Here is a 25,149-nt window from a genome sequence, read left to right as displayed (position 1 = left end):
TTTGCTCTGTTGTGTCATCTTTGCTCCTTTGTCAAAGATCAGTTGACTGTACTTATGTGGGTCTATTCAGTTCCATTAATCTATTTGTCTGTTCTTTTACCAATACTACACTGTGTTAACTACTGTAGCTTTGTTTTTTGTTGTTGTTTAATTTTTCTTTTAATATTTATTTTTTGAGAGAGCATGAGTGGGGTTGGGGCAGAGAGAGAGGGAGACACAGAATCCAAAGCAAGTTCCAGGCTCTGAACTGACAGCACACAGCCCGACTCAGGGCTCGAACTCACAAACCATGAGATCATGACCTGAGCCAAAGTTGGATGCTTAACTGACAGAGCCACCCAGGCGCCCCTTAACTACTGTAGATTTGTAATTGGGTATTATCAGTCCTCTGACTTTGCTCTTCTTCTTCAATATTGTTTTGGCTATTCTAGGGCTTTTGCTCTCCATGTAAACTTTAGAATCATTTTGTCAATATTCAGAATCACTGGGATTACATTGAATCTACAGATTAAGTGGGAAAGAACTGATATCTCTTTTTTTTTTTTTTTTTTTTTTTTTTTTTTTTTGAGATGAGGTTTCACTGTGGTGCCCAGGCTGAAGGCACTGGCTGTTCATAGGCATGATCCCACTACTGACTAGCACAGGAATTTTGACCCTGCTCCATTTCCAACCTGGGTTGATTCACCCCTCCTTAGGCAATCTAATGCTCCCCTGCTCCTGGGAGGTCACTGTACTGATGCTGAACTTAGTGCTAACACCCAGTGGGCATCCTCATGCCTCAGCCTCCCGAGTAGCTAGTACTACAGGCATGCGCCCACCACACCTGGCTGGAAAGAACAGATACCTTGACAACACTGAATCTTCCTATTTATGAACATAGAATATCTCTCCATTCATTTAATTCTTTGATATCTTCCATCAGAATTTTATAGTTTTCCTCTTGTACATATTTTGTTAGATTTATACCTAAGTATCTCATTTTGAGGGATGCCAGTGTACCAAGGTATTGAGTTTTTAATTTCAAATTCCACTTTTTCATTGCTGGCATATAGGAAAGCAATTGAGTTTTTATATTGACCTTGTATCCTACAGCCTCGCTATAATCAACTATTCCAGGAGCTTTGTGTTTTCTTTTGGTTTTTATTTGATTCTTTTGGTTTTTATTTGATTCTTTAGGATTTTCTACACTTACGATCATGTCATCTGTGAACAAAGACAGTTTTATTTCTTCCTTTCCAATCTGTATACCTTTTATTTCCTTTTCTTGTCTTATTGCATTAGCTAGGACTTCCAGCATGATGTTGAGAAGTAGTGGTGAGAAGGGGCATCCTTGCCTTGTTCCTGATGTTAGTGGGAAAGCTTTGAACTTTTCAAATCAACTACAATGTTACTGGGGCACATGGGTGGTTCAGTTGAGCATTCAGCTTCAGCTCACGTCATGATCTCATGGTTCATGGGATCGAGCCCTGTGTCAGGGTTTGTGCTGACAGTGCAGAGCCTGCTTCGAATTCTCTGTCTCCCTCTCTCTCTGCCCCTCCCCCACTCATGTGCATGCACTCACTCTCTCAAAAATAAATAAACATTAAACATTTTTTAAAAAATTAACTAAGATGTCATAGACTTTTTTTTTCATTCATTAGTTCACCTAAGCCAAATGTTTGGAAGGTGGGGACCTTGCATCCACATCCCTTAGCCCAATTCTGACCACGCGATAGGTTTTAAAAACATTTCTGAATGAATAAGTAAATGATGCACGTGGTACAGTGAACAGCTAAACAGAACTTACATGGAGTATCTTCTGGGCAGATGTCAAATCAGGGTTAGAGAGGCACTTAGAGAGGTGGAGGGCAGTGACTGAAAGCAGACTCGAGCCATGGGCTGAGGTTCAAATCTGCAGCTTACTTGCAGGGCAGTGCCCTTTTCGGGACTTCGGCGTTCTCATCTGTGAAGTGGGGATAATAATAGGACCTACCCCTGAGGTGGCTGTGAGGGTTAAAAGAGTTGGAATTGTCAAGTGTCTGTCTCACAGGCACATGTGTAAGAGTTATCTATTGCTAGTGGGCCTTGTGTGGTAGTTTTGAACAAGAAGAGTGATTGAGTTTTAGCTTCAAGTATGTGGAGTAACAGCAAGCTCGATTCCAGGGGAAGGTGAAGCTCAATCCAGTTCAGCCAGTGACTTCAGCCAAAAACAGCTGTCCAGCAATGATCTTGTATTTTATATATAAAATATAAAATTTTATACCCAACTCTGATCAACAAATTTGCTTAGTACAGATCTGGTTATAGAGGTGGAATTTGTGGAGTTGTGAGCAACTATGTGTGCTTTGTGGGAGAAGCTGGGAGAAAGATACAGCTGGGCTGAGTCTCCTGAGAATAATGAGTCACTTTCTCAGATGCCCTGTTTTTCCAGTCTCAGGGAGCACTGCCATAAGCCCTGTGCAGGGGTGGCCTGGGCAATGGTTAAGGGCCCTGCAATGCATTTGCTCCTTTACTAAATTGTGACCTTGGGCAAGTGACATCACTTTCTCAAGCCTTGGTATCTGTCTCCGTAAAATGAAGAACAAGTTCATCACAGGCTTATTAGTGAGCCTTGAACTAGTGAAGCACCTTGTACAGTTCCTGGCACATAGTGTGCATTAAAGCTGCATTAATATTATTGTAATTGTTTTTGTTGTTTTTATTGTTCTTTGGTTGCTGTGGAATATGGCTGGTCCCATACTCCACAAATAGAGTTTACAACTCTAGCAAACTAGAGCCTGTTGTTCTGGTGAACCCTTCCGAAGAGAGTCATCATTTCCTTAAACTGACTAGAAATAAAGATTCATGTATTCATTCAGCAATATTTAGAGGGCTTCTGCTCTGTGTCAGACACTCAACTAAAAGAGGATACTGTGTGATATGAGCAATTGGTGAGAGAGGTACCTTAGTGGGGTTAGGAAGCACCTGTCTAAGGAAGTGACATTTGATATGAGATTTGAAGGATGAAAAGGGGCCAGCCATGCAAAAAGTTGAGAAAAGAGGGTTCCTGGCAGAAAGGACAGCAGGTACAAAGGCCCTGAGGTAGGAACGAGTTTGGCAAGTTGGAGGAACAGAGAAGAGGCTGGCATGGCTTGAGTTGGATGAACAAGATTGAGAATGTGATGGGAGAAGTTTGTAGGCCCTGAGTTTGCTCCCTGAAGCCTCCACTTTCTCCCATCCATGAGAGTGTTTGGAGGAAAGGGCTGTGGGAGGCTGATTTTGGCATCTGGGAAGAGGTGTGAGGGGACCAGAGGCCTGGCACCTGCCTTGCTCCAACTTTCTGAAGGCCCTTACTCAGAGACTCCAGTCCATGAGGAAAAGACCCTTCACCCCAGAGCTAGGTTCCCTGATTTAAAACACATTTTTTTAAATGTTTTTATTTACTTTTGAGAGAGAGAGTGTGAATGGGGGAGGGGCAGAGAGGGAGGGAGACACAGAATCCAAAGCAGGCTCCAGGCTCTGAGCTGTCAGCACAGAGCCTGACACGGGGCTCGAACCCACGAACCACGAGATCATGACCTGAGCCGAAGTTGGACGCTCGACCGACTGAGCCACCCAGGCACCCCCTAGGTTCTCTGATTTTTTTAGACAATAGTGTGGTTTACATTTTTATCCCAAAGGTGGTGGCTCAGCTGTGCTTTTTTTTTTTTTTTTTTTTTTTTTAATTATTTTGAGAGAGTGAGAGAGAGAATCCCAAGCAGGCTCTACACTGTCAGCACAGGGCCCTATGTGGGGCTCGAACTCATGAACCATGAGATCATGACCTGAGCCAAAATCAAGAGTTGGACACTTAATTGACTGAGCCACCCAGGCGCCCCAAGCCCAGCTGTGCTTTGATGCTCTGTGTCTGAAGCCTACTTTCTTCTTCCCCAAAGTAGGACAACCGAAAGCTAGCTGCCCTGGCAAAGTGCCAGAGAACAGCGCAGCCAAATGGAGCCTGTTTCTTGGGGGGGGGGGGGGGGGGGCAGGGAGGGGAGAGGCGGGGATTAATGAGCTCTTTCCTTTGTGCCAGAGGTAAGGAAGGTATTAAAATACCAAGGCTTGGTACAATAGAGCAGCAGGTAGACTCCTAGACTTGGGTTTCAGCTCTCACTTCCCCACTTCCCCACTTCCCCACCCATGGGACCTTGGGCAAATGATTTACCTGTGCCTTGCCTTTGCTTTCTCGTCTGTAGAATGGGGACAGTAGTTCCCGTGCTTAGAAAAGTGCACACAGGAAGTGCTGTCTATAATTATCATCACCTTGCGATTTTACGTCACAGTGAGATGAAGTCCTCTTTCCTCTAGTTGTTCATGAACAGTTACGATGCTTGGATTTGACTCCTGTTTCTCCGCATCGGCCAGATTCTTGCGCAGAAGCTTGGTGTCTGGTAGACAGCCAGGTCTCTGGTGCCAGAAGCAGCTCTGCCCCTGGGTGGTGGGGCGGGAGGTGGAGGGGTGGAACAGGTTATTTGATGCCAAGAAGCTGAGGGTTGATGGGATATCTGTCGCTAGAGATCGAGGGCTGTGTGGAACCTCCACCCTCCACAGTGGCTGCTCCCTCCAAAGGGCCAAAGGGCCAAAGACCCAGGAATGGAGATTTTCTCAGAGCTCCCTCATTTGCATTCACTGAATGTACCTGAGAACCACCTAGGAATCTTGCTAAAATGCAGATTCTGACTTATCGGGTCTGGGGAAGGACCGAGGGCCTGTGTATCCAAGGAGCTCCCAGGGGATACCAATGCTGCCAAATGCCCCTGCTCCTTGGACCACAGCTCCTCCCACTGGACCCCTCTCACTGAATCCAGTCTGCATTTTCACCAAATCCCTTGATGATTCACTATTTTTTTTTTGCACTTTGAAAGCCTAGATCCAGGGTTTCTCAACCTCAACACTGTTGGCCTTTTGGGTGGGATCATTCTTTGTGTTGGGGGCTGTCCTGTGCACTGTGGGACTGACCACTGACCACGGGATGCGAGTAGCAGCAGTGCCCCGCCCCCACTCGTGACCATCGAAAGTGTCTGCACATGTTCTCTGGGGTAGGGGTGGCAAATCACCCCCAGATGAGAACCAGTGGTCCAAAGCCCTCAAGCCTAGCTGTGCCCACAGATGCAGCAGAGGTCGTGGCTACTTTCATTCTGGGTGGAGTCAGGATCCACACCAAGCCTTCCTACTCAGGACGCATTCTTTAACTTGTTAACGTCACTGCTCATTGGCGCAACACATCCAGGCTGGGCCTTGGGTTTCCACCCACCCAGTGAAGGTGCTAGGTCCTTACTGAGCCAGCCTTAGAGACGAGGATTTGGGGTTCACTGCTGTGTTTGTTGATGTTGCTTAGAAAGACAACCATGGGGGCCACCCACCTGGCCTCTTGTTTGGCCTGGTGCCTGCGCATGAATAGAGCTCATATGTTTACTTAGGGTTCTGTGTGACGGGGTCCGGGAGGCACCTTCTCTGGTGTGTCCTCTGCAGAATTCTAGAGTGGTGTCGGCTCCTGTTTCTGTCACTGCTGAGCCACCCTGGAGTGTTTCTGAGTCATTTTATACCACATCTTGATCTCTGTGACCAGATGGACTAGATCACCAGACGCCTGGGGACAGAGATAGAGGCATCTTCTTTTGGTTTGTCAGGTCTGGCAGGTGGTAGGTGCTCTTGTTAAATAGATCTGAGGGCCTCATTCAGTCACTGGATGTCTCTTTGGGGGGCCTCTGGTGTGGCAGGCACCACCTTGGGCACGGCATGAAAGGGGAAAGCAGCAAATTGAGACAATCAGAGGGTTCTCTTCACACAAGACCCTGATCGTGGAGGGAGTGTTTATTGAATTCCGTCTCCTGCCAAGTCCCGGGGGTCTGGAACACTAGCCTCACCTTCATGGAGCTTTCTGTTTGGTCTGGGGGTATGGACGAAGTATAAACATATAAACAACCAAACAAGCCAAATAATTGCAAGTGGACTATAATTACTGCTGTCTCATGGCTGGTCAGCAGGTCTTTTGAGAGAGTCTGCTTTTTCTTGATGTGTAGCTGGTGGGTGATCGCAGGGTCTCAGATGCCCAGTGGACATCTCTACCCACCTAAGGGGTGGGAGTATGTTTTATTGGGTCATTCACACTAATGGTAGCAAACGTTTATATAGTTCTGAGTGCCAGGGCCGATTCTAAGTGTTTTAAATTCCCACAACTTTATGATGTTGGTTCTATCATTATTCCCCTTTAACAGATGAGGAAACTGAGGCACAGGGAGGGGAGATAACTTACCTTGAGATCCCACAGCTGGTAAATGGCAAAGCTGGGATTTGAACCTAAGCTCTCTGTCTTTAGAGTCCTTGCCCTTATGCACTCTGTGAACGCATTAGGCATTTGGACGGGACCAAGATGGCTCACTGGTCGATCTGTCTGGAGACCGGAGGAAGGCTCTGCTGGTACAGAAAGGGGAGCACCAGTGGCAGACCTTCAGGGAAGAAACACCTCCTCACACCCCCAGAGCAAATGTCATGGAGCAAAACCTAACAGAAGGGAAAGGGAGAGAGCAGTGTCACTGGTCAGTTACCATCACCCTGGAAAGACCTGGCCTGGTTCCTGGAGCTCCCCTGCAACATGAGTTCAGTGGGTCCATTGCTGAGGAGGGGGATGTGCTGATAGCTTCCTGGAGACCGTGCAGAGTAGCAGTTACCAGGAAAAGTGTGGCTGCTGAACTCTGTACTGCGCTGTGCTACCCTGTTACAGAGAAGACAGTCCACCCCATTTTCTCAGAGCTAGAGACTGATTTCTGTTAGGGGCTTGCTGGGAACAGGGAGATCTGGGATGGAGGTTGGGTATGAGGCTGTGAAGTCTTGTAGCCAATGGCTTCGGAGTCACACCGTAGGTAACTTTTTCCTGACTCCACCCTATACTAGCTGTGTGACCTTGGGCAGGTGACTTCCCCTCTCTGAGCTTCAGGCTCTTTGTTTTTAAAATACCTACATTATTGAGCTGTATGTGTATGGGAGTGGTGGTGTCAGTTCACTGAGGTCATCTTACGTGAAGTGTTTAGTCCAGAACTTGGCACTCCATGAGCACTCAGTACACGAGAGAGATTATGCTGTGGGAGGTAGTGTCACCAAGTGCTTAAGGCAGGGCCTCTGGAACCACCACTCCCAGCTCATTGGCCTTGGGCCACTGGCTTTAGCCTCCATGCGACTGCATTTCCTTATCCTAAAACAAGGGTAATGTTAGTCCCCTCCTCATAAGGATGCTGTGAGCATTCAGTGAGTCAGTACTTGTGAAGCATTTAGCACACGTTAGCACATGGGCTGACACTCATGGTAAGCCCCGTAAGCACGGGCTGTCATGATGGCGATCAATTAAGAATGTGAGCGTGAGGCCTAGCAACTAGGTGAGGAGAAACCTTCCACTGAATTATGTTATGAATGGGTTGGTTTTAGAAAACTACAGTTTGGTCAGCCTGCTCTCCTTTGGGCACGAGGGATGGCGACGTGAGGTTCTGTTTGGTTGTATCAGAGACTCTTGTCCTCCTTTCGGAGGAGAGTTGGCCTCTCGGGGCTGAGTGACATGAGCTCAGAGGGGACAGTGAGGAAGCCAGGGAGTGGAGGAGTGCTGTGACCTCCAGGAGTAAAGGAGGGTTCCATTCAGGTTCTGCTATACGCTGGCTCCATGGTCGGTTGTACACGGTGAGAGTGAGCACGAGAATTGACAGACCTGGGTCTCAGGTGTTCCCAGCTACTTTAGGCGAGTTCCTCAGGCTCGCTCAATATCAGTGGTCCATCAGCATAGATCTTGGTCAGTGCTGGCTGTTGTAGGGACAGCAGAGTAGCGAAGAGGTCAGAAGGGCAGCCCCAGAGTCAGTCACCTGGGTTCAGCCCTGGCTGTGGGACCTTGAGCAAGTGACTTAATCCCTTCTGAGCCTCAGTTTCCTCCTCTGTGAAGTGGGAGTAATACCACGTGCTTCACATGGTACCATTTGAAGATCGTGAGTCAATCTGTATAAAGCCCTTAAAGCAGCACGTGGCACAGAGAATGTCCTTCATGCATGTTGGCTTTATTGCTGTTATCTTTAACCCATCCTAGAAGACAATGTAAGTAGCAGGTATAAACCATGGATGTGTCCCAGGGGAATGGCGCCCTAATGAGGGAGTTTGGGAGAGATCTCAGCCTCTGGAAGGGTTATTTAGAGCAGGCATTTGAGCTTTTGTGTTTCTAGAATGGTGCAAGGTGCAAGGGAGAGAGCGTGCTGACTGGGAATGATGTCTTAGTGCCATGGGCACAGGTTTCCCAAGGTCAGATCATAGCACTAGATAATTTGAGGTGATGTATGAAGAAACACTTCAAACATTTTAATAGCTGTACTTTTATTTTAATGCGTAACAGGAAAAGAATTTCAATAGCACATCAAACCCAGTGTTCCATGGCTATTTCTGCTTTGGGTGAGGCTAACATCGGTATGTAAGCCAAAATAAAAGTGAATACAGTTAAGGAACAATGCAGAGTAAGTGATAGTACAGGTGGTCTGGGGATAGACATGGCAACAATGGTGCCGGTGTATGTAGATCCTGGCAGTTGGGACACATGACGGTTGAAAAAGCAGCTCCCTCGCGAGGTTGCTGAGCCATCAGGCCCCCGCTGCCCCTTGCCTCTTCTGCTCTTTCGTGCGACTGCAGTCACCTCAGATGGCTGTGGTTCCCTCCATCAGGCGCCAGGCAGGGGATAAAACGTGCCGAGTATTCGATGCTGGCACCTTCTCTGTCTGCAGTGGAGTGTAGACACTGTGGAATGGCCTTGAGCAGCTAACTGTGATAATGGGAACAGTCTTCAACCAACACTGAGTGAGTACCAGCAACACGCTAAGCAGTTTGCATGCACGATGGCATCGAACCCTTACTCTATGAGACGAACTGCTGGTTGGGACACGTTGGGCCTCAGGTAGCGAGATGCCTGGTGATTCTTGCGTGAGTGATGGAGACAATGAATTCTCTCGCTGCAAAGGATGGAGGAGACAAGCTCCGTGGCTGTTGCAGAGGCTCAGTGACACCTTCGAGAACTGGCTGCTTTCTCTCTATTTCATAGCCCCTGTGTACATCCGTTTCATCCCGGTGTTGGTCGTTGTGTGGTCATAGGATAACTGCCCTGGCCTGATGATCGCATCCTTACACACGGCGTCCCAAGCAGGGAATAGTGGCAGGGGAAGAGGCTTTTTCTTCCTGTGTCTTTCTTTTCCAAAGGGAACATGCTCTCATAAACACTCCTACCCCTGGTAGACTTCTCTTTATCTCTGAATGGCCAGCCATAAAGGAGCCAGTGATTGCCCCTGGTTACAAGGGAGGCTGGGAAAGTGGATGTCTCCGTAGTGGGGGGCAGCAAGGGACAAGGGTCGGGAGTGACCATAAGCTACACAGCTAAGTGTCTGCTGCAGGTGGATACTATTACTAGCTCCCCTCTATAGATGAACAAAATCAAGAATCAGAGAGATGATCCTATAGATCATCCTATAGATGAAAAGATGGCTTGCCTGGGTCTTTATAGAGTTTGTAATGGCAGAGCAGGGATTTGAGCCCACATCTTTCCTCCTGCAGAGCCTGTGGTCTTAACCCCCGTCTAGTACTGTCTTCGTGGCAGGGGACACCCAGATGGCCATAATGCAGGGTGATGAGTGGTGAGTGGTGAGCACCGAGTGCCGTGGGAACACAGAGGACAGAGATTCTGCGCTGCAAGGTCAGGGGGAGTGAGCTGGAGAGGAGAGAAAAGAGTGTGTAGAAAATCGTGCTCAGGGATTGCTCTGGCCTTTGAAAGATAAGTAGGACTCCTGCCAAGTGCAAGGGAAATGGCATGAGGAGGGTGGGCTCCAGAAGGAACCGAAGTGGGCATTGGGACAGTGCATGCTGGGTAGATTAATCAAGGCTCTTTGCATTGTCAGATGAATTTGTCTTGTGTCACTGGGAAGCCGAGAGGAGAGGAGCTTCAGACCTAGCCCAAGTAGGGGGCTCAGACATGTCATTGGGGCTCTGCTCCTATCCCTTGCTCCACTTGACTTCACTGTGCAAACAGGCTGGGTCAAGGTGCAAATCCTCCTGATCTATGAAGCCAGTGGAAAGGGGATTTCTTGTCTTCAGCATCTTTATACAAGCCCCAGGGAAGACTCTAGTTGGGTGTGTGCGTCCATTTGGGCCGCTATAACAAAAATGCCATAGATTGGGGAGCTTATAAACACAGAAATTTCTTTCTCACCATCCTGGAACCTTGGGGCATCCAGGATCAAGGTGTCGACAGATTTGTTGTCTGGTCAGGGCCAGCTTCCTGCTTCATAGATGACCATCTCTTTGCTGTGTCCTCACTCATGGCAGAAGGGGAGAGGGAGCTCTCTGGCACCTCCTTTAGAAACGGGATTGGCCAGATCACTTCCCAAAAGTCCCGCCATCACACTGGAGATGAGGTTTCAGCATACAGAGTTGGTGGGGGACACAAATATTCAGTCTGTAGCCATCGGTCATGTGCCCATCCCCGAAGATGGTGTCTGAGAGTGGGATGAAGGATGAACACAGCCACAGCCTTGCCAGGACGGTGGAGCGGCATGGCAGCATGGTGGAGGGGCACCTCCTGACTGAGGAGGCAGAGCTGCTGGGCATGCCACATACGTCCACTAGTATCTGTGCTAGGTGCCTTCAGCTTCCGTACTTTAGTTTCCTAATCTGAAAAATGGGACTAATGTTATCATTCCTACCTTGTGCACAGGGTCTGAGGCAGATTCCACTTAATAAGCATCCGCCAGTATGTATAGGGAGTACTCCATGGAACCCAGAGCAATGGCTTTCCTAAGTGGAAAGCCTAAATTGCTACTTTGCCAGGATCTCGTATTACACACTGAAACTTAGATGGCTTGGGTTTGAATATTAGCTCTCGCACATCAGAGCTGTGTAAGCCTGGGTAAACAACCGTACTTCTCTGTGCCTCCATTTTCATATCAGAACCAGGGAGAAAAATGCTTAGGACACTTCCAGGCATATGGTAGAGGTCAGTAAATATTTTTTTGATGAGTGCACGAATGGAAAAGCTGAGTTGGAAGATACCTACAGGTTGTTAGACCTTTTTGGATTTGTATTGCCAGGGGGCCCTCCAGAAAGCCATTACTCCATTGGTAGTAGATGAGATGACCCATTTCCCTACACCTTTGTCAATACTTCTCTTTTAGGGTCTTGTTTCTCAGAAAAAAATCATTGTTCTCTTAATCCGTAATGAAACCAGCCTGATGTTATGGACACGTAATAAAACGTCCAAAGTTTTCAGAGCTGCAAACTGAAACATGTAAGGTAAAATGACGTGATGTCTGGGATTTACTTTACTTCGGCAAGAAGGAACGGGAGGAATAATAGATAAGGAATAAACGGAGCTCGTGTGGCAGAATCTTGGTAATTATTGAATCTGGGTTAGAGTACCTGGGAGTTCATTGTACCTTTGCACGTTTTTTAGAATGTTAACAGAACAAACCCAGCCCCACTCAACCCCTAGCGCGCACACACACACATACACACAGCCTAAAATTGAATAGTGGTGAACAGCTCCTACTGCACACAGGCAGTTCGAGGGCCCATTGGATAAATGACAGTCTTAGCCCTCGGTATCTTCCCCTCATCCTCTGCCTGGAGCCCCTTTGTGGAGAGAGCCTTTGGGCTCAGCAGCTGAAAGCGTAGTCGCTTTCAAGCCCAACATAGCAATTTCTCCTGTGAACCAGGCATTCAGTGACCTTTTTCTGAAATGAGGGTTTTCTCTTCCCTCCCTGGAGGGGAGACAAACTCCCTGGTGATTAACCCCCGGGAAAACCCCCTTCAGACGTGGGTGTGGTTTTGCCATTCGGTGGAGGGAGTCATGAGCTGCTCTCATTCAGGGATCTGTGTGCTGGTGGCAAAAACATAACTGGCTGATGCTCCGCAGTGACCAGACACTGAGTCCAGCCCCGCTAGTCCTCTGAACACACAAGAGAAGGCCTTGCCTGTCCCTGCCACACAGGCTTTGCTCCCAGCCCCCTCTCCAGATTCACTCTTAAATAGGTGGTGGGCTGGGAGTTTTCCAGCGAGGCTTGTTCCCATCCCTCTGCAGCACTGGGAGTTAGGGAGGGGCCTTCACATCCCATCTGGTGCCGGGTGGAGTCTCAGTCAGTGGAGGGTCAACAGCCCAGGGGCTGACCCTGGACCCTCGAGAAGGGTCATCATTTAAGAATGTCTTTTAGGCAGCCCCGCAGGAGACCCACATGTGGATGTGGTCAGCTGTAGCTTCCGGCTCTCTCACTTGTGCTGAATTTCGGCAATTTCTCATTTCCTTTAGGAAACAGAATGAGTCTGGAGAGAAGTATGAATAGTCATGATGACACGCTTGGCAGTAGGAACATTGGGAACCTTGCCCTGAAGCTCAGGGTTGGTGTCACTGTTGCCGAGGTCTTGAGCAGTGTGGACCAGGGAAAAGGGGACTCCTTGAGCCTCATAGCCTGGGTTCAAGTTCCAACACCACCATTTAACAGCCAGATGACCTTGGGAAAGTCACTTAACCTTTTTTGCCTCAGTTTCCTCATCTGTAAAATGATGATGATATCTGCCTCATAGGATTGTAAGGATTAAATTAGAGAATATCTGTAAAATGTTTTAAATGGCCTCTTCTGTAGTAGTTGCTCAGTTAATGCTGACTGTGGCAGTTACTGTTATGGTCAGGCACAGTTAGGATTGAGAACTGCTGGTCTGTAATAGGGGTCAGGTGGAAGCAGAAATTGGAGGAGAGGAACAGGGAAGGCTCCTTTCTCCCCACGTCTGTAGTTTGAGGAAATAGGCTTAATTTTGCCATTTGAAAATATTATTTTTCACTTGATGTTTAAAAGTCTCACAGAAAAGCACAGGTAGGAGACTTTAAAGGGGGGAAAATCTCTCTTTCCATATTTCTTCTATACACACACTGTTCACACTAGAAAAAAAGACTGGAAGGAAGTAAACCAACATCTTTACAGTGGTTATCCCTTGGTGGGAAGATGATGGGTAACTTTATATTCTTCTTTGCACTTTCTTTATTTTCCGAGTTTTTTTTTATATGCATATATAAGCATATATTGCTTTCATAAGCAGAAAAAAATATGTTAAAGGTAAGGAATCATGTGAGCTGTGGTTTCTGGGAAGGTTGGGTAGAATTCTCCTGGGATGTAGCAGGCTGTTTAATGTTTGTGTCCCAAGAAGCCTGTGTTCCAGAGTTCCTTGATGAGGGATACACTCCAGCTCTATAACATTTCTACTCAAAAAGTTCTTAGTGTCAGAGCCGACTCATTATATGTCCCTCTACCTGTCCAGCCCTGCTTTAGATAGATAGTCACACTCTCTCCCATCCTTCTCTTGAGATGAAAGAACTCCAGTTCTTTTGTGGCTTTGACCTTGAGAAGGAGCCTCATTTTCAAAGTGGGCGTAACAGTAGTAAGTCCCTCATGGGGTGTCGTGCCTCTCAGTTCACTGCCATGTGCATACAGGTGCTTACATGGTAGCTAAAGTTATGAATCACCAAATCGAGAACAAACCAGTTGACTTCTTTATTCAGGAAGCATGGATTAAAGACCTGTTCTGGGCCAGGTACCAGTGAGCAAGGCAGACACAGCCCACCTCTCCACAGAGAGAGGGAGAAACACACAGCCACCCTGATGAGTCCTGTGTCCTAAATGTTCAGGATAGGATTTTTTTGAGCCAAAGAATAGGGGCTTCCCAGAGGCTCCCCAGAGAAGTGAAGTTTAAGTAACATATTCCAGGTGCAAATGGAAAAAATGAATTTGGTGGACATCTCTAGATAAGCTTCGCTTCTGAATGTTTCCAGCTGCGGGCAGGGAGCTCCAGATGGGCGTTGCTATGGAAGCATCTTCCAGTTCTCGCTTCCTGACGGAGTTTATTTCCGAGTTTCCCGTGCCCATGCCAGTTCCCAGCCGTAAATACAGACATGGTGGGGGTCCCTTCTTCCTGCAGTCTCAGAGCTGTGCAGAGAGCGGATGTGGCTGGAAGCCAGCCTGGGAGCCTCCTCCCGACAGTTAGTTGTGGAACCTGCCGTGTGGTGGCTTCTCTTCCATCCAGCCTCTTTTCTCTTTTCTTTGTCCTCTCGTGGGACTGTGCCAGCATGCCCCAGCCTGTGTTTTGAAACTTTAGACCCCAGCTTGTATTTGATGGAGAAATGAGCTCATGAGGGCTTCCTCCGCCACCCAGCTACCGGAGAAGTTGAGTCCAATCTCTTTTCATTCCGATCCCCCACTGAGGCTAGATTTGCGACCCTCCTGACAGAAACTGGGCTGGCTGTCCTTTGGGGACTGTTTATGAAGAAAGGGCTTGCTGACCTGAACAAAGAAACAGCAAACAAGATGGGGGAGGGGTGTAGCTAATTGAGACCTTTCAGTTACCCTTCAGTGCTTTAGAATAATAATTGCTAATGTGTGGAGAATTTACAATGCATGAGGTATTCTTTAAATCATTTCTAATCCTCTTAACAACCCAGTGAAGTGTTTATCATTACTATCCCCACTTAACAGCTGGGGAAACTGTGGCAGGGGCAAGTTAAGTCATTGGCCAAATTGCTGTTACTGCTCTTAGAGCACCTTAAGGCCTGTCATCTTTGCGGCTCAGGCAAAAAAAGGAGGATTTAACCAGAGCGTGCTGGATGGTCCAGAAAAATGAAAGCGAAGCCTCAGGAAGGACTGTGTACTAGTCAGTTACTTGGTTGCAAGTAACAGAAACACCATAAACCCAAGGGAAAGGATTGGCTCGGGCAACTGGAAAGGCCAGAGGTGGGGTCACCTTCTGGGCTGGTTGGGCCAGGAGCTCAGGGGCCATCACAGTGACCCACTTTCTTTCTGTCCTTCCATTCTTCCCTCTGATAATTGGGTCATCCTCAAACTTGGCTGCCCTGGAGGTTGCAGACTAGCTGTCCCACTGGTCCAGGTTTAAGACTATTCCTGGCTGGAGAGAGAGGGAAGGTATCTGCCTCCAGTCACAGTGCAAGACATCAGAGCTCCTCTCTGATTGGACTACCACAGGTCCCGTGACCTTCCCTGAACCAATCACTGGGCAGGGTGGAATCACCAACGGACTGGTTGCTCCCACCCAGAAACTCCTAGAGGAAGAACAGAATGGGTGCTGGGAAGTGGCCAGCCTGTGGATTGGAACCAGAACACGAATGTCACTATCAGGATTCTTTCCCCATGGCTTCCCTCTGCCTGTGTCTGCTGTATTCATTCTCTTATATTAGTGTGACTGTCTGTCTCTCTCTCTGTCTGCCTTTCCTTCTAATGGCTGGGAAACCTGGTTATCCACAGACCAAGTTATACACCTTGCAGTACAGGCTCCTGCAGAGAATAACCCTGTATTCTCTCAGCCCAAGCCCAAAACAACCCAACAAATAGAAAATCTCTCCCTTTCGACTCATTAATCAGGACCAGGAAGGGCTTCTCAAGACAGGCTCCGCTGAGGTCAGGCACTCTCCTTGGGCTAATCAGCTGTAGGCAGGGAGGGGTCATTGTTCACTCTGTCCTCTTGTGGGTACCTACTCTGTCCCCTTCCCAGGTCCTCTGGGCTGGGAGTTATTAAGCAAGACCCTGAGAACAGTGATTAAGCTGTACCTTTTTACTATACAAATACTAAAACTTCATTTCACTCCTGGGCCACTAGAGGATGAGGGGTGTCCCATGCAGTGTCCATGTTTCCAAAGCAGTACCCTGTAGAAAGGCCAGCCCAGCATGCCATGATCCCTGCCTGCCTCCTGCCCCTAGCCTCGTCCTGTGGGTCCCTCTGCATCTGCCAGCCGGCCACCTGGCCTGCTTTCAGTTCCTTCAATGCATGGCATTTGTTCCCTGCCCCTGGGATGCTTCCTCTTCTCCCGGTCTTCCCCCGCCCCTTCCAATTCTGGCCTGCCCTGCTGACTCTTCTTTCAGATCTCTCCTTAAACCTGACTCCCAGGGGCCTGCCCAGGCTGTGCTCCACCCTTCATCCCTGAGCTGCTCAGCTGATGTATTCGGGCCTGTCATCCTCTCAATGATAGCAGCTCTGTGAAGGCAGGGACTACACCTATTTTGTTAAATAAAGGTGTAACACCTTCCACCAGATACATATCTTACTGAATCTTGCTGAGGAAATGAACAAAATTATAATAGTAATGTAATAAAAGCAGTAGTGATGGCGAGCAGTGGCTACTTCATAATAGGTATACTGCTAAGCACTTTTACGTACAAAGCTTTTTTTTTTAAGTTTATTTTGAGAGAGAGAGAGAGAGACAGGGTGAGTGTTTGCATGCAAGTGGGGGAGGGGCAGAGAGAAAGGGAGAGAGAGAAAATCCCAGGCAGGCTCCACTGCCAGTGCAGAGCCCAATGCAGGGCCTGAACCCACAATATCATGAGATCGTGACCTGAGCCAAAATCAAGAGTCAAATGTTCAACCGACTGAACCACTCAGGTGCCCCTACATACAAAGCTTTTAAATGATTGCTCCCATTTAACAAATATAATAATGACAGTAGTTACTTATCAAGTAGCGAGTGCCAGCCATTATTCTAAGTCCCTTACCTGTGTCATCTCCTTGAATCCTAATGGCAGCCCTCTGAGGCCACGTTGCTCTCATCCCGACTTCATGGCTGAGGTGCGTAGTAAACATAGTTTACATAAGTTATTGGACTTTAATCCTTTTTCCTTCTTCTTCTTCTTTTATTTTAAGTATATGTGCTGCACAGTCCTTTTTCCTTCCTGGCGTGGGGAGGAAAAGCAGGAAGAGGGCGAGAGAGGTAGGAGGGCTTTGAATACTGGCGTGAGAATACTTGCCGGGAGGTGACGTGTTTGCCACACTGCCCCTGGCAGCATCTGTAGAAGTAGGAAGTGCCTGTTAGACGCAGAAAGGTTATTTGACATAAAAAGGTATTTGTGCGTAAGGCTTGTCTAGTGTTGGGCAGAGAGAAGATGGGACCATCACTTTGGAGGGGACTTTGGCAGGACCTGTCATTGTGACCCCCACACGTGCCTGTCCTCTGTCCCAGCAGTTCCATTTTAGGACTTTTGCCTATAGGCATTTCCAAGTGTGGGAAGTGATCTGTGTCCAAGGCAGCTCATTACAGCACCGATTGTCAGCAAAGATGGGAGCTGTCCCTCCATGTCCATCCGTAGGGGACTGGGTGAATTCAGTTGTCTGTACAGTGGAATGCAGAGGCAACCAAGGGGGACCACGGTCCTGAGAGGGAGTACCTTCCCTGTCTGCGGTACACCATCAAGTATGAAAAAGGAAAGAAAAAGGAATGTCTTCTAATAGTGATTCTTATATCAGAATCTGAGGGAAGAGCATAGGTTTTATGAAGGTGCCAGTCCTGGTCAGCCCTCGAGCACTTTTTAAAAAAATTTTTTTAATGTTTATTTATTTTTGAGAGAGAGAGAGAGACAGAGCGTGAGCAGGGGAGGGACAGAGAGAGGGAGACACAGAATCCGAAGCAGGCTCCAAGCTCGAGCTCTCAGCATAGAGCTCAACGTGGGACTCGAACTCGTGAACTGTGAGATCATGACCTGAGCCTAAGTCGGACACTTAACCGACTGAGCCACGCAGGAGCCTCTCAAGCACTCTTAACTCTCAGACTAGATCCTTCAGGTTTCTACAGCGGGTGCTGTGTTCCTGGCTCTGTGTGTGTATATATTTTATATACAGACAGATGTATCCAAAATTGTAATATACGTATGCATGTGCTTATTTCATTACTTGATTCAGGTCTCTGCTTGAATGGCTGGGATACTGCCTCAGGCCTTCCCGAGCACCCTAAAATGGCCTAAAGTGACCCTCCTGTCATTTGCATCTCCTGTTTTATTTTTCTTTACAGCACTTACCAAGAGCCAAACCATAACTGATGTTATGTTTGCTTTTTGCGCCATTCTTAACATGTGAGCTCCTTGTTTTGTTGCTATGTCTCAGCATCTAGAGCAGGGCCTGGCTCCTAGTATTTTTTAAGTGTGTGCGGAATGAATGTGAGCAAGCCTGAATAGTGACTGTTTTCCCCATGTTACGGATGTGGACCTGAAGCCCCCCAGAGGCCTTGCCATCTTTTCATGGAACAAACCGAATACCCACTGCTATTCTGACTGGAGAAGAGGCAAGAAATTTGCCCTGGACTGCCATTTATGCTTCTCCATTGACTCACATTTCCTTGAGAGAGGTGGATACAGGCCAGGGTCTCTTCCACTGGGGCCTCTGCTTGTGAAGCACGGAGAAGCGTGCGTGGGTAGCTTGGATGATGATGTTCTGGGCACTTACCTCATGGAGAATAGGTAGAGGGAGAAAGAAACTTCCATTTGGAAGCCCTCCCTCCTCAGGAGGACCCTTCACTTCAGCCCTCTGCTTAATATCATCAGAGTCCAGTTTGCCCAAGGGACACCCTCAGACTTGAGAAGCTGAGAATGTCGCTTATTATTTCTTCAGTATTCCGGTTACTATGACAGCTTTGCTAACATCTTTTAGGCCTCCCTCTGTGCCAGGCACTTTGCCAGTCACTTGATACCCGTTAGCTCATTTAATCTTCCCAACAGTCCTGTCGAGGGTAGAAATTACTCCTCCTCTCCCCTCCCCTCTGTACTGATAAGGAAGCCTGGGACTCAGATAGGTCTAGTGAGGAGTCATGGGTCACACAGGTGCTAAGAGGCAGTGCTGGGACTTGATTGTGGCTGTAGCTGACTACGGAGCTGGTGCTCTCCTGGCCACGTGGCCTTATTGCTTCTTCATCTGCTTTTGGGAATTCTCCCAGTGACCAGAAGGGAAGGGTCTGGTTTCCTATAATGGGGTATGGATTGTTAATTGTGTTGCAGAGCCCTGCTGGCCAGCACGAGGCCTTGATGGGTTGGAGGAAGCGGGTGGAGACCTTTTGCTTATTTCAGACAGACATTTGCCACACAAATGACCAAACTTCTCTTTCTCGTTGGGATTGGTTTCCATCTTGGGCAGAGGAGAGAGTTGGATAAGCGGCCAGAGGAATTCTGTCATCACCCAATCAGATCTGACCCTCCTCTGCTGATAACCCTCCCATGGCTCCATCTTACCCAGAGTAAGAGCCAAAGTCCTCACTGTGCCCAACGAGGCCCCACACAATCTGCCCCATTACCTGTGGGTCCATCTCCTCCTCCTGTTCTCCTCACTTGCCCTGTTCCAGGCACATGGGCCTCCTTTGTGCTCCACAGACACCCAGGTATGTGCCTACCTCAGGGCCCTTGTACTGGCTCTTCCTGCTACCAGGAAAGCTCTTCTCTCATACCCACATCCTCCCTAACATCCTATACGTCTTTGTTCATATGTTACCTCCTCAGGGAGGTTCTCATCTCTCTTTTCTGTTTTTCTCTGTACCACTTAACTAACCTATCTCTTACTTATTCTATTGTTCATCTTCCCCACTAGGTTCATTAACTCCAGTGTTCTGTTCACCTGGATTCCTAGTGCCTAGAGCAGTGCCTGGCACCAAATGGGCACTCAGTAAACATTTCTTGAAAGCATGAATGAGCTCCCAAGTACAGAATGGTCCAATCTTGTATTATTGTGCTGGGGGAGGAAATGGGTGTGGGGGTGGTCCTGTTTCCGCTCATCAAGCCTCAATGAGCTCCTCTCGTGCCAGGCTGCAGCTCTGGGCTCCAAACGCCAAGCTAAATACATCCTAGTTCTCCAAGCTCCATTTAAGCCATGGAGGGAGGGTGTATCTGCTGGGTAGAACTCAGATCCTGCACTCATGGTCTGGCTGCAGGGGAGGCTGTGAGAGCCAGTTCCTGGCCTTTGTAATATCTGATAATGGGAGGTAGGCCCGGCCTCCCACCAAGACCCATAGGTGGGAAATTCCCAAATCATAAGGAATACTATGGGCAGCCAAAATGTTTTTAATTCTTTAAACATTTTATTAAGCTCTGTGTGTGTGTAGATATATAAGCAAGGGCACATGCTGAAAGTGTGTAGCTAGATGAACTTTCACAAACTGAACACACTCATGTAACCTGCTCTAAGAACAGTATTTCTAGCCCCCAGAAGTCCCTTTCCTATTCTATCCCAGTTACTCCTCTCCTCTAGGCAAAACCACTCTCTTGATGTCTCACACCTGACTTTGAACTTTATGTAAATGCTCCTTTGTGTCTGGCCTTTCTAGTCAACATTATGTCTGTGAAAAGTCCATATCATTGCATGTAGTTAGATTTCATGCCTACTCACTGTATACAGTCACAAGGAGGCCTTACTGGCAGGAAGAAACCAGCCTTGAGAATAGCTAGAGCAAAATGTGCAAAGGCCCTGGGGTAGGAATAAGCTTGGAAGGGAAAGAAGGCCAGTGTGGTGGGAGCATTGAGCAATGGGTGAAATGGAAGGAGATGCAGTTCGAGGGATTTTTTAAGCAAGAAAGCAATGTGATGTGATTCCTGTTTGATTTGATCACTCTGGCTGTGTGTGGAGAATAGAATCTAAGAAGGCAAGAGGGGACTCCAGGCCACCAGCAGGGATCTGATGGAGTTGTCCAGGTGAAAGATGAGGGTGGTAGCTTGGCTTAGAAAAGAGGAGGGGGCGCCTGGGTGGCTCAGTGGGTTAAGCGTCCGACTCTTGGTTTCAGTTTAGGTCATGATCTCACATTTGGGGAGTTCGAGCCCTATATCAGGCTCCAAGCTGACTGTGCGGAGCCTGCTTGGGATTCTCTCTTCCTCTCTCCCTGTCCCCCCTACCCCGCCCCCGCTGCCTCTGTCTCTCTCAAAATGAATAAATAAACTTGAAAAAAAGATAAAGAAAAGAGGAGAAAAGAAATGGATTTAGGAGATATTTTTGGAAACAGTGGCAATAGAACCATTCAGTGAACTTGCCATGGAGGCCATGGAGGATGAGGGAAGGGAAGCCATAAAGGATTCTGTTGCGTGTCCGCATCAAAATTTGTTGGCTCATCCCTGCTAACAGACACTCAGGTTGTCTCCCATTTTCCTCACTTACAGAGGCCGCTCCAGCCAACACCCACATGTACACATCCTTGCCGAGCTGGGTCTCAAAGGATCAAGGGCAAGGTCATCCAGACAGAGGGGACTGCTCGAGCAAAGGCTGGGGCTTCCCCTACACCAGTCCCAGCTCAGACTGGAGCGTAGGCTGCAGAACGGTAGCGGAGGACCTGAATCAAGTAGACTTGCTGCCTGTGTTGAGATGTTCTCCCATGCTCTCCCCAATACCCCCCCCCCCACCTTCCCCAGAGCTGCTTTCTCATCTGTTCCCCTCCCCTCTGCAGGTTAGTCCAGAACTTCGGCCAGCAATGCAGTAGCAGGTGTTTATATTGGAGTTGCTGCCATACGAGGGGCCCTTGCTCTCTGTGCGAGGTCAGTTTTGTTTTCCTGTCTCGTGAGTCACAGTGGGGCTTAAAGCATTGGCTGGCGAGGCCTTTGGTTTGGGGCCAGCCGTAGAGGATGCCTGGCCTGCAGGAAATGAATGAGAAGGCCTCCTGTTTGTATGAGCTTGATTCTTTTGTGTCTTCTGTCCCCCGTTCCCTCCTGTTTCTTGTCTCTGGCCTTGTTCTTGAGAGTGTGGGTCCCTCGGGCAGCAGCCGCTGCAGGCCTCTCTCCCCTTTTCTGAGAGACTTTGGGCATTTGGGAGACTCTAGGCCACTCGGCTAGAGAGGGCAGCTCAGCCAGCGTGAGTTTAAAACAGTGTGACCTGCAAGCATCGGAGGAGAGAGAGCCCCCTGCCCTTGTCTCTCTCTGCCATCCGTGCCCTCAGGTCCCTGACGATCTGGCTGCCACCATGGCTTGGGCTTCTTTTTTGTGCTATGGGGAAGGGCTGGCCAGACTGACGTGTCAAAATTAGCATCTCCGGGAATCTGCTTCCTACCTGCCCAAGGGCTGTAGAATAGGAGGAATTATGGATCACAAGAAGGTAACATCTGACATGTTTCAACTCATACTAGGTCAAAACAAGAAGGGGGCAGGAGGGACAGCCTTGAAGGAGAAAAATATAGGGCATTAATGAGTTCAGCTAAGTACTCTCCCAGGTTGCTAGAGGACGTGTGAATCATTGCAACCTCTTTAGAAGGCAGCCTGAAAAATATTTTTTTATTTTCGAATGAGCAGAATATGCACGTGATAAAACATTCAGATGGCACCCAGAAAGTAAGTCTCCCCCTGCCCATCCACTGTAACCTAGTTCCCCTCCCGCGAGGACACCCATTTCAGGTGTGTTCTTCCAGAGACTCCATACAAAACCAAGCGGATGCTACATACACAGCTCTACATCCTGATCTTGGAACCCCTTCCGTAATATAACTATATAATACCCATAAGTAGTCTTCAGTATAGCAGTCCTGCTCCTGAGAATCTACCCTATAGAAAAAAATGGCCCCAGTGCCAAAGGATGTTTATTACAGTATGGTTTTCAGGGGCAAACCAACCAACCCCCAGAAATAAAATAAATGCCCATTTTTCATGGAATGATTGAGTAAAATATGGCACATCCATACTGTGGAATATTAGCTGCCAAAAAAAACCAAACAGTGGGTAAGACCCACTATTAGTTGATTTGGAGGCATTTTTGTGAGAACATTTAAGGGAAAGCAAGATTCAGAGGAGTAAATATGATATCCCATTTATGGAAATTATAATGACTAGTGTATGTATCTGTGTTGTATTTGAGTGATGGTATCACACTCCCTTTCTCTTCCACGTCACATGGCCTTCTTAGCCCAGCGTTCTGTCTGGAAGATGTTGCGGTATCCTTAATTGTGGTCCAGACAAACTTCGTACATTGGTCAATGTTAGAGATCCCTTGGGAGGGTGTTCCGGCCACAGGTGGAGAGTCCATGGTGTTGGTGAACCTTCACTTGGACCTCAGACTAGGAGAGGCTAACATGGGTGCTGCGTGAAAAGTCCCTTCTACATGACCATGACAGGCACTTTGACCTACTTCCCTTTCTCTGTAGAATGAATAAAGCAGCGTTTGGTCAGCTGTTTGAAGCATTCATTGCTACCAGATCTGCTGCTTGTAAGAATGACACAGGGGAGGGGCATCTGGGTGGTTCAGTCGGTTAAGCATCCGACTTTGGCTCAGGTCATGATCTCACGGTTTGTGAGTTTGAGCCCCACATTAGGCTCTGTGCTGATAGCCTGGAGCCTGCCTCAGATTCTGTGTCTCCCTCTCTCTCTCTGCCCCTCCCCTACTCATGCTCTGTCTCAAAAATAAATAAATGTTGAAAGAAAAAGAAAAAGAAAAGAAAAGAAAAGAAAAGAAAGAAAGAAAGAAAGAAAGAAAGAAAGAAAGAAAGAAAGAAAGAAAGAAAAGAAAAGAAGAGTAAGGAGGAAGGGAGGGAGGGAGGGAGGGAGGAAGGAAAGAAGGAAGGAAGGAAGGAAGGAAGGAAGGAAGGAAGGAAGGAAGGAAGGATGACACAGGGGAGTTAGAGAAATGGTAAAGTCGAGGCATCAGGTCCCTGGCTATGTTCCAGATGAAGCTTCTTGGGACAGGCAACACAGGTGATAATTTTCCTTGTGTCCACAACCAAGCCCACTGCACAAGAACCATGCAATGAAATGTTTCTCACATCCCACTCTTAAACCAGATAAGTCCTACTGCTGGGGAAAGTAGACCTAGAAGGAATGTTCTGGGTGGACACATCCCCACAAGACCGTTGCATTGCACCACTCCAGGGGCACTGTTGGCCCTGTGGTTTGTGATGGCGGTGGCCCTGTAGATGTTCTCTATGAGACTTCATTCCTTCCCCTTTCCTACTTCTGGTTCCAGGATGCATTCTTCCAGGGCTCTGGTGTTTCCCTCAGAATGGGTGTGGCTGACAGTGGTTTGGGGCTAATGACCCCTTTGGGATATAACTTGTCTTCTGCTGGTCTTCACTTGCAGGGGGACTTAAAGGGAAAGGCATAAGGGTCAAATTGACCCAAATTCCTCCCCTGACTAAACCATGTTTATTCACACTGCTTTCTCTCCTCCTCCTCCCTCCCCCCTCTCCTCCTCCTCCCTCCCCCCTCTCCTCCTCCTCCCTCCCCCCTCTCCTCCTCCTCCCTCCCCCCTCTCCTCCTCCTCCCTCCCCCCTCTCCTCCTCCTCCTCCTCCTCCTCCTCCTCCCCTTTCTTCTTCTTCTTCTTCTTCTTCTTCTTCTTCTTCTTCTTCTTCTTCTTCTTCTTCTTCTTCTTCTGTTTATTTATCTATTTTGGGAGAGAGCACACGTGCAAACCGGGGAGGGGCAGGAAGAGAGGGAGAGAAAAATCCCAAGCAGGCTCCTCACTGTCAGTGTAGAGCCTGATGTGGGGCTTGATCCCAGAAGCCATGACGATCCTGACTTGAGCCAAAACCAAGAAAGAATCAGACTCTTAACCCTCTAAACCACCCAGACGCCCCTCCCCTTCTTGACTATATCTCTTGCTCCTCCCCACCCCCACTAAAAAGACAGAGAACACTTCTTGTCTCTGTTTTCTCTCCTACATGTTGTTGATCAGAAGTAAGAGCTCCCTTCTTTCTGGCTTACCTATTTCTCTGTGCCCCTCAGAGGTGGAAGGACCTTGTTGTTACTGACTTAGAAGCTTGACCTTGCTTATGGTGTGTGTATGTATAAAAGGATGACCCTGAGGTTTCTGATTTGAGCAGATGGGTAGCTGGTGGTGTTTAGTGGACCAGTCTCTACCAGTGGATGGGAGAGAAACAGGTATGGGTAAGGATATTATGTTGATAGGTAAGGATCCGTGTGCGTATATATACGTGAAGAGAGAGAGAATTTAACATCTTTATTGCAAATACAAAAATGTGCCCCACAAAAAAAGCCAGGCAGTGATTTTGTTCATTTATTTAATTCATTTAACAGGCATTTGGTGACCTGCTGTCATTCTGTGCACAACCTGAAGCTGGCAGAAAACCACTTTGGAAAAATTCACGAGACATGTGCATCTTTCTTTTCAGCCTTACGCTCGTGGCCATCCCATCGTCAATGAGGCCTATGTGTCCTTGATTTGAAATTCACATGTTTACCAGCCTCCTCCTTTCCATTCCTCTGCCCTCGCCCTGGTCCCAGCCACTGCCTCCTCTCCTTGGGTATTACAGTGGCCACCTCATCGTTCTCCCTGCTTCTTTTAAACCCTGACCATCTCTGCACAACAGCCAGAGAAATCTTTCAGAAATGTAGATTGGAACACATCACTCTCCTGCTTCC

At 48.0% G+C, this 25,149-nt stretch overlaps 1 protein-coding gene across 7 annotated transcripts in view; it reads left to right on the top strand.

The window, feature by feature from the left end:
• Positions 1-25,149, top strand: part of SIPA1L3 (signal induced proliferation associated 1 like 3) — a 238,350-nt gene that overhangs the window by 59,877 nt on the left and 153,324 nt on the right. For 2 of the 7 annotated variants that reach the window (XM_042969309.1, XM_042969306.1), the window contains one exon: positions 21,239-21,326. The exons of the other annotated variants lie outside the window; for them this stretch is intronic. The gene's annotated coding sequence lies outside the window, so the exon portion shown is untranslated. The remainder of the gene's footprint in view (positions 1-21,238; positions 21,327-25,149) is intronic. 7 annotated transcript variants of the gene reach the window in all.

This window comes from Panthera tigris, chromosome E2 (assembly GCF_018350195.1).
Source record: "Panthera tigris isolate Pti1 chromosome E2, P.tigris_Pti1_mat1.1, whole genome shotgun sequence".
NCBI lineage: Eukaryota > Metazoa > Chordata > Mammalia > Carnivora > Felidae > Panthera > Panthera tigris.
This window is presented reverse-complemented; position numbering and strand designations above follow the sequence as displayed.